Source organism: Brachyhypopomus gauderio, chromosome 11 (genome assembly GCF_052324685.1).
Source record: "Brachyhypopomus gauderio isolate BG-103 chromosome 11, BGAUD_0.2, whole genome shotgun sequence".
NCBI lineage: Eukaryota > Metazoa > Chordata > Actinopteri > Gymnotiformes > Hypopomidae > Brachyhypopomus > Brachyhypopomus gauderio.
Window position 1 is genome coordinate 2,562,445 of NC_135221.1, and position 19,692 is coordinate 2,582,136.

General features: G+C 42.4%; 2 long non-coding RNA genes across 2 annotated transcripts; both read right to left on the reverse strand.

Moving 5' to 3' along the window:
* Window positions 1-7,919: 7,919 nt before the first annotated feature.
* Window positions 7,920-8,946, reverse strand: LOC143526494 (uncharacterized). The gene is made up of 3 exons (XR_013133867.1): window positions 8,835-8,946; window positions 8,624-8,649; window positions 7,920-8,281 (listed from the first exon to the last, which is right to left on the reverse strand). It is a non-coding gene; the product is annotated as an uncharacterized LOC143526494 (long non-coding RNA).
* A 510-nt stretch (window positions 8,947-9,456) lies between these two features.
* Window positions 9,457-14,338, reverse strand: LOC143527690 (uncharacterized). Its single transcript, XR_013134230.1, has 3 exons — window positions 13,880-14,338; window positions 10,584-10,928; window positions 9,457-9,674 (listed from the first exon to the last, which is right to left on the reverse strand). It is a non-coding gene; the product is annotated as an uncharacterized LOC143527690 (long non-coding RNA).
* Between the last annotated feature and the right edge of the window lie 5,354 nt (window positions 14,339-19,692).

Consider the following 19,692-nt stretch of genomic DNA (forward strand, 5'->3'; position numbering starts at 1 on the left):
ATGACAAACTGATCTGAGTACAGTATGATGACCTCACAGAATAACACTACTGTATGGTCAGGTTGTGATTGGTTAAACTTTGGATGTTCTGGCCAATAAGATCCAGTGTCAGCTCTGAGAATCTGGTGGTTTTTATGCATCAGCATGTGATAGGGGTGGTTTGTGAAGTTTTGCTTTTAGTATAGGGATTGCTGGTTCTGCTTGTAAGAGTGGAAAGTTCCTCTAAACTTCCAGACAGCACTATAAGAGTCTGACCAAGGCTGTAGAAGTATGTGGTTTGAGTTGAGCATCTCTGGTCAAAAATAATCCATCCAGCACCCTCATCACCACTGACCTGTTTCCAGTGTGAGATCATTATCTGCACTTCTATCTTCTTCAGAGTAGCAACAATAACCACCAGGAAATCACGTCCCAGAGATCTTTAAAATAACACTCAGATTCTATAGTTATGGTGTTCTTCAACATAATTTTTCTTTCTCGGAAATGCAGAATTTCTTTTGCGTGATCATGATTGTGGAAGTTGGTTTGTATAGGGTTCGATTCCCAGGTCTGAGGCCATGACTGAGGTGCCCTTGAGCAAGGCACCTAACCCCAACTGCTCCCCGGGCCCCGGGCTAGGGCTGCCCACCGCTCTGGTCACGTGTGATCCACACCCCCCACAGTAATCAGTAATGTGTGTGTATGTGTGTGTGATTAGTCCAGTTTGGTTTTGATTTTGTAGGAGGAGTCCCAGGTGTGTGCAAGTTAGGACTTTGTGGCTCTGTGAATAATAGTGTTGTAGAGAATCATTTATGATTAAATAATAAACTGACTTGCTGGTTGTGTGTTGGAACTGTGTAGTAATGTTTGTGTGTGTGAACTGATTAATTGAACACACATTAATGAGACTACACACTATGATACTACCTGCTGAATTTGTTTGTGATGTTGGTTCTTTTTTATTTTTGTTTTGTATTGTAGTTGCTTTTAGATGCTTTGTAAAATATTCTGAGCATCATGAAAAGAAGCTTACAGAAATGTAATAAAATGCTGTCACATTCAGCTCCGCCCTCCTTCCCAGTCTCTTCTGCCCTAGCCCCGCCCTGTTTTCCCGTTTCCTTGGTTTCCCTTCTGTCTGTCACTCCCCGGTCCTCAGTGTTTTCACCTGCGTCTCGTTCTCCTCCTGGTTTCTATATAATCCCTCTGTTTTATCCCCTTGTTGTTGGTCATTGTGTTTGCTGTGTTTCGTTTATGCTCCTGTGTATATTTCTCTTCGTGTTCAGTATCCTGTGCTTTCCCTTCGTTTCTACCGTGCGCTGGTCTGGTTTGTTCCGTTTTGTCTTCCCTGTTTTAGTTCTCATCTCATTGCTGGTTTATTTAGTTGTTCCTTGTTAGTCGTATTTTCCCTTTGCATATTGTTCCCCTCCCTGATTCTCCATTTTACCTTTTTTTTTGTTCATATATTTCTCCCCGTCAATCTATTCCCCCTTAGTAGTTAAGTTCTGTTGTAGCTTTCGTCTCTCGCTTCTAGGTTTGTGTATCTTTTCCCTGTGCGTTCTAGTCTTCTTGTTCATTCAGTTTATCGGTCCTGTTTGTGTTGTGGTTGTGTCATACTTTAGTGATTGTTAGTTCGTCCGTTATCGTAAGTAAAGTAGTCCTTTCTGTGGAAGGATTTAATATTTCTAGTATTGTGTTTAAAGTGGTTCATTTAGTGTGTTGCTTGGTTGCCGTGTTGTCTATCTTATGTTTGATCTAGTGTATATCTGTGACGCGGGCAGGGCGAAGGATGAGACACTGAATCCTTGCTTCACAGAAGGTCACATATTTATTTATACAAATAGCGCAGGAACCGCACGAAGAACACATAACACATACACACAACGTGTAGACTCAGACAACGACGAGCACAGGACACTGCACGAACGCACATTAAATAGACAAACCACATTAGCCCCGCGTGATTGCGAGACGAGCCACAGGTGAGACGGATTATCACAAGACATAACCATAACCACGGAGATCCACTGACGCAGACTAGGAGACGTAGACGACGTAGACACACGCCCAAAAGGGAGGGGCCGGGGTCCTCAACGTGACAGAGAGCCCCAAACCCACGTCGATGGGCGGATCCAACGTGCTCAGTCCTGCGTCTGGGAGGTAACTGCCCTCGGCGAAGAGTCTGCCACGAACCACCTAGAACACCCTCCCTGGGAATACAGGGGAAAACACGTTAGACAAACACAACAGAACGTTTACAAACACACAACCAGGTACACTTACACAAAGAGGCACAAACGGGAAAAGGGGGTTTGGCAAACATACAGGAAGACTCACAAACACCGGAACAGACAAACATGTAATAAGCGCCAGGCTTTGCACCAGGAGGAAAGCGATGAGGGGAGAGAGACCGGGAGCTGCTGGTGCTGCGGTGGGCACTCCTCCTCCTGCCTTTGCTGCGAACCCTCTACCGGGTGCAGCGCGGCTGGCGGACGCACCTGGTGCAGCACGGCTGGTCTCTCCCCTCGGTGGGCCGTAGGGCATTCCCCCTTCTCCTCGCGGTCGCCCTCCAGAGCCGGCAGTGTGGTCCTCCCCCTCGGTCTCCATCGCCTCACTGCCCTGGCTCCAGCTCATGGGCTGCTCCGGGCTGACACCCCGGGAGTAGTCCATCTCGCCTCCTCCGGAGCGATCGGAGGATGGGCCCACCTCTGGAGTCCACCTCCCCTTCACAGTCCCGGCAGAACGCTCAGAGGGGGGCGGACTACCCTCGTCCTCCGAGTAGAGCTCGCTGTCCGTGCACTCGGAGATACCCGAGTGCACGGATGGAGGATGGTCTTCTTCCTCATCGTCCTCTTCCTCCTCCCCACTGTAGTCTATGGTGGGCGCGGAACACACGGAAGGAGGGTAGCTGTCGTCTTCCTCCTCTGAGTCCTCCTCCCCAAACTCTTCCTCTAGGGTAGACGCAGTGGCGCCGATAACACAGGCGCCCACTCTCAGAGGTGAGAGGGCGCGGGAAGGAGAGGGATGTCGCTCTCGCCACATCCGTACCACCTGGTGGTACTCCTCCTTCAGCTCGGGTACTGTGGTCTCCCGAACCGCGCACAGCATGTAGGCACACACCGGGTCCGACTCCAGCTGCTCCAGCGTCGGCGTGGCTTCGTGGCGCTGGGGGAGGAAGATGCACGGTGGTGCCGTTTGCTGGGGCTCTTGCCCTTCTTTGGCAGGATGGTGTAGCCTGGCATTGTGTCTCACAACAGCTCGTCGTTCTGTGACACGCGGGCAGGGCGAAGGATGAGACACTGAATCCTTGCTTCACAGAACGTCACTTATATTTATTTTTACAAATAGGAATAATAAATATACAGACTAGGAGACGTAGACGACGTAGACACACGCCCAAAAGGGAGAGGCCGGGGTGCTCAACGTTACAATATTCTTCTGTCCTTACTTGTTTTCTCTTGTTCCATTTGGTGTTTCTTTAATTTAATAAATTACATTAATACTTGTGTTTGCGTCCCACCCACCCCCTTGAAACATTACAAACGCATTTATTGTGTGGTGGAAAATCTAGCTTTTTCCTTTTTGCTATGCTTTATTTAGTATATGTTAATCACAATAGTCACATGATAAATGTATACGCTAGTGCTCTTTATGTGTGTTAAATCATGTAAGTAGGGCACTGAAGTCATTCAGTGTCTGGTATGACTCTGTAGGCATTAGAATTGTACTGGCCATCCTCTGTCTTGTAATCGGCCCACTCTCTGTGCCTCTGTTCCTAGGGTGACCTCGCCCTTATCCATACTGGAGCTGCCAGCTGGTCTCTTAGTCTCACACTTGGAAGATGCCACGTCGGCTCTCAGACCATCACGGGACCACCAAGCGTGGATGGGGCATGAGGGGAGGGGCAAATATACATTTGTCCAATCATGTGTGAATTATGCCAAGTTCATCCAATCATATTCATTTAATTATCTTGTGATCACCTCATGTTCACCTTGTGAACACCTTGTGTGCTTATGGATTATGAGTATAAAAGATGAGAATTTCGAGAGGGGAATTAGCTCTCTTTTGCAGGTGGATTAATCCATACTTGCTTAATAAATTCATGTTACTTTATTACCTTACCCAACTGCTTCTGCCTTTTATTGTGCTCACCATTTATGGTTTACAGAATTTCAACCACAATTGACAAATATTATGTATAAATATACCAGCATGTGGGATGTACAGTAAACTGGTCTTAGATTCCTGCAACAGTATCGAAAAACTTCATATCAGCAAGAATTAGACTATGATAAAGCTGTAATATTATAAACACACTCATCATCATGTAGTGAACTGAGTACTAAACTAGTCTGTACTCAGACAGGCCAGAGCATCACATGGGTGAACTCATCTCCTTGACTCCATATCTTCTGCATCTGGTCATCAGAGTTCTCTAAAAAATTTTCCACTCCTCCTGTGCTACTGCCCTTTTAAACCACACCTGGTGGAACCTGATTGGCTAACACTGTACCTCAGTGGAGCTCAAGATTTTATGGAACAATATTGAAAAATGTATGACAAAAAGGTGGAATGACTGAACAGGTGAGTGGATCTCACGATTGCCCCTCCCTAGTCTCTGTCTACTTGTTTTTGACTTCCTGGTTTGCTGTTCCATTCATCTCCCTTGTTTTGGTTTCTGAATGTTTGCCCCTCATTTATCTCCTCCTATCATTGTTCTCACTGTTCATCCCTCATTTATTTATCTGTGTATTTAAACCCAGCATTTTTGGCTCCATGTTTCTGGTCATTGTTCTCTGAGTCCTGTTGTCTTGTTGTCAATGTGCTATTGTCTGTTTAGTTATTCCTGTAGTTACTTCTATCTCTGTCTGGTTTTGTATTTTATGACTCATCTGCTGCTTTCTTAGCCTGGTTTGTTAATATTAGACTCATTTTTGTATTCTTCAACAAGTGGATCTTTGTGTCATTGTTTAATATGGTGGATCCAAATGAGCTGGTGACACTGAGCATGAATTAATGGTACCAGTGACTCTGGGTGTGGCTTTAGTCTCCGTGGTGACCAGTCTGGATCTGCTGTGTTGGGGAATGACTGGTGTTGTAGTTGGAAAATCCATATGAACTGGTGTCACTGGGACATTACCAGTGTCAGTGAGGCTGGGTGTGGCCTTAGTCTCCCGGGAGACCAGTATGGGATTTACAGGTTAGGAGTTTAGTGACTCTGTGAGGACAGTGCAGTGTGTAAAATATGGAGAGAGAAGCTGTGTTTGCTGGTTCTTAAAGCCCACATGGAACTGGTGAGCTGATTGTGTCTGCACGAAATGTGACAATTGATTAAAGGAAGGTTGGCTAGGATGTAATGTCTAATAGAACTATACTATAGGACCAAGAGGGTTCAAGTTAAATTATTTGACCATGAACACTTTTCTTTACCTCAGTCTGTTTGAGCACAATAATCCTTTTCCTCTTTGTGATTCTGTTGCCAGTGAGAAGTCTGATCTTTACCTTATAGAGTTTGGACATATTGGTATGAATATGATAACAGTCTGTGGCATTGCAGTGTAGCTCAGTTACTTTGGGCTGCTGCCATCAGTTGCTGTGGCTCCTCCCACTTCATGATGACATCCCCCATATGTGGCTCCTCCCACTTATTAATCACATCCCTTCTGTGGCTCCTCCCTCACGCCCAAGAACGTGAAGACTATAGGCTGACAGGGTGACTTCTCCTTTTAAAAGTAAACATATAATTTTGCCAGTAAACATAATAGACCAGTAAATTTTACCAGTAAACATAATGTTTATTCTTTATTTTTTATTTTCCTCAGAAAAAGTGTCCCCTACAACAGATCCTGTCTTGTGTGAGCAGAAACACAACATGACCCCTGTCTCAGACAGCAGCTAAACAGGAGAGTAAACTGATGCTGGTTCTGTATTCATGACAAACTTACCTGAGTACAGTATGATGACCTTACAGAATAACAATACTCCTGCACTGTCAGACTGTGATTGGTTAAACTAGGGATGTTCTGGGCAATAAGATTCAGTGTCAGCTCTGAGAAACTGATGAATGTCCCACGTGTGTTAGACTGCAGCACAAGAGTTAAACACATTTATCAGGAGGAGAGTGTGTGTCCTCATAATGTAATATCTACATTACACACACCAGACCATTTAGAGGGAGGAGTACAGGATGCACCTTAAATTACACTTTGGTGTTTCTGCGTTAATAGTTTGCATGTTTCTGTTTTCACTGTTTTGTACAGCTTTACCTTGTGTGATGTATGTTAGTAATATTAATGAACCTTGTGTTCCTGTGTGATACACAGAGCAGATTACAAACATGGCAGACTAAATAATCTGGTGACAAAAACACATAGAGGCACATAAGTGATTTATCATTATACTGATAATATGTGTGGAACATTCATCTAAACATCCAGGCAGCACTATGAGAGTCTGATCAAGATTGTAGTCGTCTGTGGTTTGAGTTGAGCATCTCTGGTCAAAATAATCCAACCAGCAACAGTCTCACCACCTCCTCCCTCAAACCATCACCCCCCTCTGTTTCAGTGAGAGATCATTATCTGCACTTCTGTTTCCATGAAGCACTAATAACCAACAGGAAATCAGGCCCCAGTTATGATGTGGTTCAACATTGTATTTCTTTAGTAAAACTTGTTAAAGTGGTCATGATTTATTATTCCCTCATCTGAAAGAGGGCTCAGCTCTAAGTGAAGTGTAAACTACATCACACACAAGTCTCATGTCACGTGAGTCCATGTGTCCTGCTGGTCATCAGTCACTCTTGTTGTTGAATGACTCCTTAACTAACCATAATTACCCAGAATACACCTGCTTCTCTGAACAAACAGCCTCCTGAACGCAGCTGGCCAATCAGTACTGAGCTTTCCATGTGCATTTCCTTCCCTCTTTTTGCACATTCTTCATGTGTGACATCATGAGTAAATGTTTCAGACGTTTTAGGACATGGTGTCTTCATACATGACAAACGAGAACTCAGATTGTGTGATATCAGAGACCCAATATTGAAATCTATATGAAATAAAAGAGAATTTTTCTAAAGCGTTACATCGTTTTTTGGTGGCAGAGACACATCTTTACTGTCCATAATAGAACACAACAACACAACAGTGGTGCACGTGTGTAACCTCTCAGAGTGATTCTACATGTTAATGTGCCAATGTGTTAACAAACAAGTCAGTAAAGTTTTGGCTTCCTTACAGCATTACAATTGTAAATGTTGTGCAAAGCACTGTAGTATGACAAGAGGCCGATGGAAAGTCAGACTACAAGTTTTTTTTTTTTTTGTACATTAGTTAAAGTGTAGTTTTAAAATTCAACTTCAAAACAAATGTAACTCACAATGATGAATATTGCAGAGGAAAAAGTTAACTGCTGTATTATTATCCACAGAAGTACGTTCCTGCATCATCTACAGAAGCATTTACAATAGTCAAAGTATTTCTGTTATTTACGCAATCTAAGTATCTAGACTGGAATCATCATTGCAGAGAAATGTTCAGACATCAGAGGAGACAGTTTGAAAAGAAGCTACTGCCAATCTTACCAAACTACACAAGTTCTCAGATTTCATAACTCAAAATCTCATTAACTGATTAAAGTCCTGTACAGTGGTTCTCAGAGATGAATATGATGTTATAGAATGAACCAGTAGATAAAAATATACCCTAATGATCAGAAAACATCACAACAGGGAATAAAGACTTAGAGAGTACAGAGTTAAACAGGGAATAAAGACGTAGAGAGTACAGAGTTGAACAGGGAATAAAGACTTAGAGAGTACAGAGTTGAACAGGGAATAAAGACGTAGAGAGTACAGAGTTGAACAGGGAATAAAGACATAGAGAGTACAGAGTTGAACAGGGAATAAAGACGTAGAGAGTACAGAGTTGAACAGGGAATAAAGACGTAGAGAGTACAGAGATGAACAGGGAATAAAGACTTAGAGAGTACAGAGTTGAACAGGGAATAAAGACATAGAGAGTACAGAGTTGAACAGGGAATAAAGACTTAGAGACTACAGAGTTGAACAGCACATATTTTCCAACACTGCATGTTCCAGTAAAGAGAGAATGTATCCAGACTTCCCTTATGATTCTAGAGAGGAAGAGAGCTAATAATCTAGATGATAGTCAGTAAGAGCTGCACGTTTCACTTCAGAGTAGACGCTGTCTTCAGGTCGTCCTCTCTTCTCCTGTCCTCTTTTGGTCTTCCTCTCTTTGAAATGAATGGCAGCATAATTCAGCTCTTCAGTATCATGTTGCTGTGGGAATGAACAATAATGTTTAGTGAACATCACTGTCATTCTGAGTCTTATGTAGAACAGGACGACTAGTGTGAGACACAGAGACAGTGAGACTCCTTCTCCTCCTCTACACCACTGCAGTGTGTCTGTCTCGTACAGCAGATTATATCAGGGTAGAAACAATCACTAACAGCTACTGTTGTCATATATATGATTAGCATGTTACTGTTTTTAAAAATATTTCAATTTCTTAGTCATGATTTGTTATGTCAGCTGATGTCACATCTAAAATGAAACTATAAACCTGGAGAAAGACGTTTAACTAATAATGTTATGAAAGAACAACTGTACAAGTTGTACCTGATTGGTTGTTTGCTCCATCACATCTTGTTGAGATTTCATTGAAGTTGGGAAAAATACAGCATTAATTGTACATGTATCAAGGAATACTACCTGTATACCAAGTTTATTGCAGAATTATTATCAATATTTTTAATATTCCTAAATATAAATGTAGTATGAAGTTGTGAATTATAATAGGTTGGTCCTCCTGTCCTTTATGAACACTCACCATTGTCATGTTCAGAGTGTTTCATCTTCCAAATAGTTATGGCTTGAGCAGTGATTACACACACACACACTCCCAACACTGCTCCAAGACACATCACTACCAGATTTACTGTAACACATTTAGACACATTACCACCAGATTTACTGTAACACATTTAGACACATTACCACCAGATTTACTGTAACAAATTTAAACACATCACTACCAGATTTACTGTAACACATTTAGACACATCACTACCAGATTTACTGTAACACATTTAAACACATCGCTACCAGATTTACTGTAACACATTTAGACACATTACCACCAGATTTACTGTAACACATTTAGAAACATTACCACCAGATTTACTGTAACACATTTAGACACATCACTACCAGATTTACTGTAACACATTTAGACACATCACTACCAGATACACTGTAACACACTTAGACACATCACTACCAGATTTACTGTAACACATTTAGACACATCACTACCAGATTTACTGTAACACATTTAGACACATCACTACCAGATACACTGTAACACATTTAGACACATCACTACCAGATTTACTGTAACACATTGACACATCACTACCAGATTTACTGTAACACATTTAGACACATCGCTACCAGATTTACTGTAACACATTTAGACACATCACTACCAGATTTACTGTAACACATTTAGACACATCACTACCAGATTTACTGTAACACATTTTTATGAATAAATTGTAATCTAAAAATCTTCTGTGATAATCACTTTAAAGGAAAAAGGCTCAAAGATACTTGCTTGTTTTTTCTGCTCTGCTCTGATTACATCCATGTTCAGTTTGGTTTTTTAACCCTGCATGGCCAATAAAATGTATATATTACCAAACCAGGATCGGCTGTGTGTGTCTGTATGTAAAGAGAGGGAGATGCATGTTGTGTGTGTGTGTGTGTGTGTGTTCTGCACTAGTGACAATAAACCAACTATTGCGTTGTGAACAGACTCTACAGGTGAATTCTGAGACACTGATATGCACAACACTTGATATCCTAGTGTAACACGAATACTGTAAATGCAAGTTGATCTTCATTTAATCTCGGTGTGCTTCAAATGGGTAAACTAGATTTTTCTGGAAAAGATAGTTTCTTCATGAAACACTTTTGGGTGTTAAATAAAACCTTGAAGGTCAGATTTCTGTAATCACTTTATTTGTTCAATATGAGACTAAATGATACGTGTGTGGTTGTTCAGCAGGTACTTTTACTTAAAAAAAAAAACAAAAAAAAAACATATGTAGTCCACACACCGTACAAATGATTCTATTTAAAACAGCAGTTCCTTCATAAAACACTTGTATCTTCTATATAGATCCTTGAATGGCAGGTTAATGTGATAATCTCTGTACTTAATACAGACTTCTACTCGCCTGATTTTGGCGTGATTAGACCCTATTCCTGCACTGTCAGACTCTGGTTTAACTCTGGATGTTCTGGTAAATAAAATACAAACAGTCTCAGCTTGTAGTTCATCCTGGTTTCCCTCATGTGCTTAAACAAGTGTAGAAACTGAAGAATTTGTAGGAACTTATTAAAGATGTGAATCTTAAAGCAAGAACTTTTATAAAACATGTATGTTGTATCACTGTGCAGTCCACAGTGTAAAATTATTACTTTTATACAGAAGAGATATTTATTCTCTGCTTCATAAAATTGCAGTATAACATCAATATTAACATGTTAAGAAGTTTAAGAGAAATGTATTTACCTGTCATATTGATGAATGTAGCAGATGAAAAGTTAACTGCTGTATTATATATCTCTCCACAGAAGTACGTTCCTGCATCACCTCCAGTAGCATTTACAATAGTCAGAGTGTTTATGCTGTTAATCCACTTTATTATGAATCTGAAGTTGTTGAATGGATATGTTGGTATGCTCGCCTTATTTGTATACACAGTTCCTACTTGCTGAGGCTCCTGCTTCAGTCTTTGTTTGTACCAAATGTAAAGATGATCATCAGATATTCCTTCAAATGTGCAGTTAAGAGTGATATTTGTTCCAGGTTCAATCAGGACTTCTTGTTTAACAGCATCTGTAGTTTGAACAGGACCTATAAAATTAAACCAAGTCAGATCAAAGACAAAATGTGGACAAAATTGCATTCGTAGCATGTAATATATATCAATAATACAACATCAGAAATACAGAAACATGTTATAAACGCAGGTAAAGATTTGGATATCATACATATCTTGTAGAGAACAAATAGAAATATCCAGACTGGAATCATCATTTCAGAGAAATGTGCAGACATCAGGGGAGACTGACAGAGAAACTGACAAACTAACCAAACTTCATGAACCGTTAGGTCTCACGAGTCAAAATCTCATTGGCTGGTAAAAGTCACATGGTCCTGTTCTGTCCTGTTGTCTTCAAACCTTGTTTGGCCATCAGCAGTGTCTGATCTCCTTTATTACATGATTAAGTAGTTTTGTTTGTGCAAAAATCCCAGATACCTACCTAAATAAACATAATATAGGACACTTCTGTATTAATTTTTTGGATTTAGATTTTAATACTTTAATCATTCAAGTTCACTGGGTGTTGACAGAATGATAGGAGTTTATCTAGTGTAATGTGTGATTTTTGAAATTCACAAACAGCACAGACAAACACACACACCAAGACGCACACACGGAAATTACAACACATAGGCACACCAACACCCCCGTATGGAGGGGTCAGGACCCCCGTATGGAGGGGTCAGGGGCTGTACCGTGACAGATCCCCACACCAAGAGCAACTCTTCCTGGAGCACCCAGCTCCACTAGCTCGTCCCCAGACCCACAACAAAGAAAACAACCTAATACTAACAGGAAGAGAGATGAGAACAGAGACGAGATAAACACTGGGACAGGGATGGTCACAAACACACATACAGGTACATTCACTACAACAAGAACAAAAGGGAACAAGACAATTGGGAGAAATACAGGGACAGACAAACATAATGTAAATGTAAATGTGCCATATTTGTCAATTGTGATTTTTTTTTTTTCACCGCAATCAAAACTGCGAAATCTGTGCAGTTAGAACACACACACACACACACACACACACACACGCACACACACACACACACACACAGTATGATGACCTTACAGAATAACACTACTCCTGCACTGTCCAGCTGTGATTGGTTTAACTCAGGATGTCCTGGCCAATAAGATTCAGTGTCAGCTCTGATAAAGTGATAAATGTCCCACGTGTGTTAGACTGCAGCACAAGAATTAAACACATTTATCAGGAGGAGAGCGTGAGTGTCCCCATAATGCAATATCTACATTACACACACCAGACCATTTAGAGGGAGGAGTACAGGATGCACTTTAAATTACACTTTGGTGTTTCTACTTAAAAAATTTGCATGTTTCTGTTTTCATTGTTTTGTACAACTTTACCTTGTGTGGTGTATGTCAGTAATATTAATGAACCCTGTGTTCCTGTGTGATACACAGAGCAGATTACAAACATGGCAGACTAAATAATCCAGAGACAAAAACACATAGAGGCACATAAGTGATTTATCATTATACTGATAATATGTGTGGAACGTTCATCTAAACATCCAGGCAGTACTATGAGAGTCTGAACAAGATTGTAGTCGTCTGTGGTTTGAGTTGAGCATCTCTGGTCAAAATAATCCAGCCAGCAACAGTCTCACCCCCCCCCCCCCCCCAAACCATCACCCCCCTCTGTTTCAGTGAGGGCGTACTCACACTAGGCACGGTTTGCTCGTTCCGTGCTGGGGCCCGGTTATCCCCCCTCCCAACTCCCCCGCTGGCCTGCACTCACACTCGCTTCAGCAACCCGGCCCGAGCACGCTTACGTCATCACAACGCCGCTTTATTTGGAAAAAAGCGCGCTCGCACAACACTATAGAGTTCACGATTCTCTTTTTATTGTATTTTTGGAGTCGTTTTGGGAGTGCAGAAACACGGTGCAAGCACAGATTTATCGATAATTTAACACAACAATTGTCTGCTAATCGCTTTGCCGCTATGACTGTTTAACGTGAGCGTCGCATCACTGATGTCATGTTTGAGTTCCAGCGAAATGAACCAATCAGACGAGGCACCAAGCGGGCCCGGGCACGGATAGCGCTCACACTAGAAGCGAACCGTGCCCGAGTCCACATGAATCGTGCCCTGGCCCACCTCTTCAAAGCGGGCCCGAGCACGGTTAACTGATCCGGGCCCGGGCACGGTTGGAGCGCTCACACTAGCCAAACGAACCGTGCTTCGGCAGGCAACCGTGCCCGGGCCCGGATCACAGAGCCTAGTGTGAGTACGCCCTGAGAGATCATTATCTGCACTTCTGTTTTCATAAAGCAAGAATAACCAACAGGAAATCAGGCACTAGTCATGTTTAAACGTGCCAGTCATATTCTTTAGTTATGATGTGGTTCAACATTGTATTTCTTTAGTAAAATTTGTTAAAGTGGTCATGATTTATTAGTCCTTAATCTGAAAGAGGGCTCAGCTCTAAGTGAAGTGTAAACCAGGGGTTCTCAACTGGTCTCAGCCCGGGACCCACTTTTTCTCATTGTCATTAAGTCACGACCCATTAAAGAAAAAAAAGTTGTAGGTTGCCATACACTTTATGTAATACAACTTGTTTGGTGGTCTTATGAAGGACCTTTTAAAAGTTATTGAAATTATTTAAAAAAACAGAGTATGTAGTGTTCTGGGGCCTTCACGACCGCCCCTTGCGTCCGTGTTAAGGTAATTTGTAGACGGTGCCTTAGACGTTGCAGTGGTGAAAGTTGCACATTTAAAATAACATGTTGTCTGCTATTTAAAATACGTCTATTCCTGACGTAAACAAAGTTGTAGATGTTTGTCTTAAAAGCCCTATCCGGACGGGATTAGTTTCTCAGGGGGTCCTGGGGTAATTTTCTCTTTTACGGGGGGTCCTCTGTGATTTTAATCCCGTCCGGAACGAGCATGTCCGTGTTTTTCTCAGACGTCCTCAGAGAAAATTACAGGCGGAATTACCTACTGTTTTTCGCTGTACTCCGTGGTCGTCTGGTAATTTTAGTCCCGTCCGGATCCACATGTCTGAGTTTATACATGCAGACATCACCTCGCGTTTAATAAAACAGCTATATGTCCACTGCCACGCACCGTAGTTACACGTTGGGCGCGCGTTTTCACGGAGATCCACGTAAAGACAGCGGCGAGCGAAAATGGATTTACTGGATTTTTTAATGGATTTATTTTATTTTATTTAACGGATTTATTTAGCTATTTACATTCATTAGCGATTTTTTATAATGTGTTTTCTGTATTGGTTTAACAAAATAGCTTAACTTAAACGGAGATCTTAAATGCTGAACTGAACAGTAGTAAAGTTAAAAGTTAAAAAGGAATCGTCAGAGTTGGCAGTGTGACATTATTAAACATGCTATCACGTGACAAGGCGATGTCATGTGACCGAGAAAGCCAAAAACTCACGGGTCCTCCTGTTTTTTCAATTGCTGTCCGGATGCAAGAGTTTTATCACTGAGTACAAGGGTGAAATATTTTTCACAGACGTCCCCCTGAAAAACTAATCCCGTCCGGATAGGGCTAGTTGCCAGAAATAAGAATTTTCATATTCTGGCACTTTTGCTAATACTGTCAAAGTTATTGAAGAAAGAATTAAGAATATGTGAACGTGAAACAAACTTTACTAGTATGCATACGAGTGACTTTTGATCCCATTAAAATTACCTTAAAACTATGTACAATTATAAAGAAGCGTGTCCTCTTTGGGTCCGACACAGAGATACGGTCTCTGGTCCGACAGAGATGTGAAAAAATGCGATATTTTTCGCTTGGCCATTTTCAATGCTTAGCGATTAGCGCTCCGCTGCTTTGCGAGTCACGCTGGTGATCAGATTCCCGCATTTGTTGATGGGGAGTGAAATAATTATATTACTCGCAAATTTAAATTTATGGTCGCGATTGCGACGATTTTAGTCGCAATCTGGAGCCCTGGCATGTCTGACGGGTATCTTTCTGTCTTTTTTCAGGATAAAAGATGAGTACAAAATTAGAAGAGTAGCATATTAATTTTTTTACAAACTGTCCGCGACCCACCCAGAACGTGTCCGCGACCCACCAGTTGAGAATCACTGGTGTAAACTACATCACACACACACGTCTCATGTCACGTGAGTCCATGTGTCCTGCAGGACATCAATCACTCTTGTTGTTGACTGACTTCATGATTAACCATGATTACCCAGAATACACCTGCATCTCTGAACAAACAGCCCTCTGAACGCAGCTGGCCAATCAGAACTGAGCTTTCCACGTGCATTTCCTTCCCTCTTTTTACTCATTCTTCATGTGTGACATCATGAGTAAATGTTTCCCCGTGTGTTCTGGCTTCCTTACAGCATTACAATTGTAAATGTTGTGCAAAACACTGTAGTATGACAAGAGGCTGGTGTTTTTGGTGTTTTGTACAAGTGTAGTTTTAAATTTCAACAACTTCAAAACAAATGTAACTCACTGATGAATGTAGCAGAGGACAAGTTAATTGCTGTTGTATCTATTTTCTCTCCACAGAAGTACGTTCCTGCATCATCCCCAGTAGTATTTACAATAGTCAAAGTGGTTCTGTTATTTATGCACTTTAAGTATCCAGACTGGAGTCATCATTGCAGAGAAATGTGCAGACATCAGAGGAAACAGTTTGAAAAAAGCTACTGCCAAACTTACCAAACTTCAGTTCTCAGACGTCATAACTCAAAATCTCATTGACTGACTAAAGTCCTGTACAGTGGTTCTCAGGGATTACTGTGATGTGATACTTTATTGTTGAACCAGTAGAAACAAAATATACCTTAATCCCGTCCGGAACGAGCATGTCCGTGTTTTTCTCAGACGTCCTCAGAGAAAATTACAGGCGGAATTACCTACTGTTTTTCGCTGTACTCCGTGGTCGTCTGGTAATTTTAGTCCCGTCCGGATCCACATGTCTGAGTTTATACATGCAGACATCACCTCACGTTTAATTAAACAGCTATATGTCCACTGCCACGCACCGTAGTTACACGTTGGGCGCGCGTTTTCACGGAGATCCACGTAAAGACAGCGGCGAGCGAAAATGGATTTACTGGATTTTTTAATGGATTTATTTTATTTTATTTAACGGATTTATTTAGCTATTTACATTCATTAGCGATTTTTTATAATGTGTTTTCTGTATTGGTTTAACAAAATAGCTTAACTTAAACGGAGATCTTAAATGCTGAACTGAACAGTAGTAAAGTTAAAAGTTAAAAAGGAATCATCAGAGTTGGCAGTGTGACATTATTAAACATGCTATAACGTGACAAGGCGATGTCATGTGACCGAGAAAGCCAAAAACTCACGGGTCCTCCTGTTTTTTCAATTGCTGTCCGGATGCAAGAGTTTTATCACTGAGTACAAGGGTGAAATATTTTTCACAGACGTCCCCCTGAAAAACTAATCCCGTCCGGATAGAGCACAGAGTTGAACAGGGAATAAAGACGTAGAGAGTACAGAGTTAAAGACTTAGAGCGTACAGAGTTGAACAGGGAATAAAGACGTAGAGAGTACAAAGTTGAACAGCACCTCTTTTCTAACACTGCATGTTCCAGTAAAGAGAGAATGTATCCAGACTTCCCTTATGATTCTAGAGAGGAAGAGAGCTAATAATCTAGATGATAGTCAGTAAGAGCTGCACGTTTCACTTCAGAGTAGAAGTCCTCTTTTGGTCTTCCTCTCTTTGAAATGAATGGCAGCATAATTCAACTCTTCAGTATCATGTTGCTGTGGGAATGAACAAAAATGTTTAGTGAACATCACTGTCACTCTGAGTCTTATGTAGAACAGGACGACTAGTGTGAGACACAGAGACAGTGAGACTCCTTCTCCTCCTCTACACCACTGCAGTGTGTCTGTCTCATACAGCAGATTATATCAGGGTAGAAACACTCACTAACTGTTGTCATATATATATGATTAGTCTCATACAGCAACACCACAACAGATTCATGAGACCCGTGGCCAGAGGGTGTGTCTCGGGTTGCCCTCCGAGGTGCCTCGTACCCCGGCCAGTGACTGATGCCAGGCAGACCCTCCGCCAGCGCCCAGGAAGAAGCCAGAAGCGCCCAATGCGAAGCCAGCGGGCGCACAGCCGCCTGGAGCGCCGAACAGCGCTGCGCGCGCGGGAGGACAGGTCCCGCAGAACGGAGGGACCCCGCCTCCGGTTCCGCCTGCAGCCCTGGGAGGGTTTGCACATCTGGTTGCGCACCTGCACTTGGGGAGAGCGGTCTCCTGGGTGCTTGTGCCTGTGTGTCTGTCTGTGCCGCTGTAGGCCGCACAGCCGGTGGAGGGGAGTGCGGCTTGGAGGGGGGATCTGTCACGGTACGGCGGCCCCCTACTGGTCGCCTGCGTCTACAGCAGCAGCTTGTCCTGTGGGTGTGGTGTTGTGTTCGTCCCTCAGGTGGGCGTCTCACCTGAGGGTCGTTTGTTCATCTATATATGTCTAGTCTTTGTACCAGTTGACCGCTGGTTATTATATCCTTCATTTGGATCTACGTCACGGGTTTTGGTTTATGCACTTTACATATTAAACCATCCTATTTCCCTGAGACTTGGCGTGATCGCTTCCATTTATTTTCGCTCACCCTACCCGTCACACAAATGTGCAGTTAAGAGTGATATTAGTTCCAGGTTCAATCAGGACGTCTTATTTAACAGCCTCTGTAGTTTGAACAGGACCTATAAAATTAAATCAGTCAGATCAAAGACAAAATGTGGACAAAATTGCATCCGTGGCATGTAATATATATTATTAATCCAACATCAGAAAATACAGCAACATGTAATAAACACAGGTAAAGATTTGGTATCATACATGTCTTGTAGAGAAAAAATAGAAGTATCCAGACTGGTATCATCACTGCAGAGAAATGTGCAGACATCAGAGGATACTGACTCACCAAACTCACCAAACTTCATGAATCGTTAGGTCTCACGAGTCAAAATCTCATTGGCTGGTAAAAGTCCTGTTCATATTTGGCCATCAGCAGTGTCTGATCTATTTTATTACACATTTGAGTAGTTTTGCTTGTGCAAAAAAGCCAGATACCCACCTAAATAAACATAAAACAGGTCACTCTTGTGTTCATTTTTTTGGATTTGGATTTTAATTTATGCATCCCTGTTTTTTTTATTATTATTCAAGTTCATGCAGTGTTTCTGGGTGTTGACAGTATGACAGGAGTTTATCTAGTGCAATGCGATATTTTTGAAATTCGCAAACAGCACAGACAAACACAAGACCAAGACACACACACAGAAAAAACACATAGGCACACCAACACGCCGGTATGGAGGGGTCAGGACCCCCGTATGGAGGGGTCAGGACCCCCGTATGGAGGGGTCAGGGGCTGTACTGTGACAGATCCCCACACCAAGAGCAACTCTTCCTGGAGCACCCAGCTCCACCAGTTCGTCTCCAGACCCACAACAAATAAAACAACCTAATACTACCAGGAAGAGAGATGAGAACAGAGACGAGAGAAACACTGGGACAGGGATGGTCACAAACACACATACAGGTACATTCACTACAACAAGAACAAAAGGGAACAAGACAATTGGGAGAATTACAGGCACAGACAAACATACAGGGACACACAGGTACACAAAGAAATGGGTTTTCAGGATGCCACGCTGGAAGCCTTGCGTTCAGCAGGGGTGGTAGTCCTGGGGTAACTGTCGCAGGTCTGGGTCACTGGTTCGTTGGGATTCCTCCAAGGGACCCAACTAGCCTCTGGAGTCTTTGGAGTCTGTGCCATGTGCTCTGGGGTGTATGTGCTCATTTCAGGAGCATTTTGGTGTGCGGTGCCTGGATGATGGGGATTAGCGCCCCTTCACTTCCTCCTCTCTCTCCTCCAAAGCCACATTTTTTCTCCTTTTCCAGGGTCGCCCAACCATTCGCCCAGTGGCTTCTGGGTCCCTTCACAGAGCTTTGGGCCTTGTGAGATCGGGCCTCTCCGGATGCAGCTGGGCGGCTGCAGAGGGGAACCTCTCGCTGGCCGGCTAGACCACCCACGAACTGCCAGTCAAGTATAGCTCCATGAGGAGATAGCCAGGCAGTCCTCATCCACAAACTGGACCACCATAGGAGCGTTGGCTCTCTGATCACGGGAGATGACAAGTTTAAGCCAGTGCCTCTTTTCCTTCCCGCCCTGTTTCCCTCTAGGTAACATCAATCAATCAATCAAACTGTATTTATATACAGTATATAGTGTATTTTTACAATAGTTGTTATCACAAAGCAGCTTTACCAGTGTCCTGTCCAAGCCCCTAATGAGCAAGCCAAGGGTGACAGTGGCAAGAAAAAACTCCCTAAGAGCATGAGGAAGAAACCTTGAGGTTTTTGAAGGCAGGACGCTGAAGCTCCTCCTATCATTGTTACCTGTTCCTAGTTCATCCCTCATTTATCTCCTCCTATCATTGTTCTCATCTGTTCCTAATTCATCCCTCATTTATCTCCTCCTATCATTGTTACCTGTTCCTAGTTCATCCCTCATTTATCTCCTCCTATCATTGTTCTCATCTGTTCCTATTTCATCCCTCATTTATCTCCTCCTATCATTGTTCTCATCTGTTCCTAGTTCATCACTCATTTATCTCCTCCTATCATTGTTCCTATTTCATCACTCATTTATCTCCTCCTATCATTGTTCCTAGTTCATCCCTCATTTATCTCCTCCTATCATTGTTCTCACCTGTTCCTAGTTCATCCCTCATTTATCTCCTCCTATCATTGTTCTCACCTGTTCC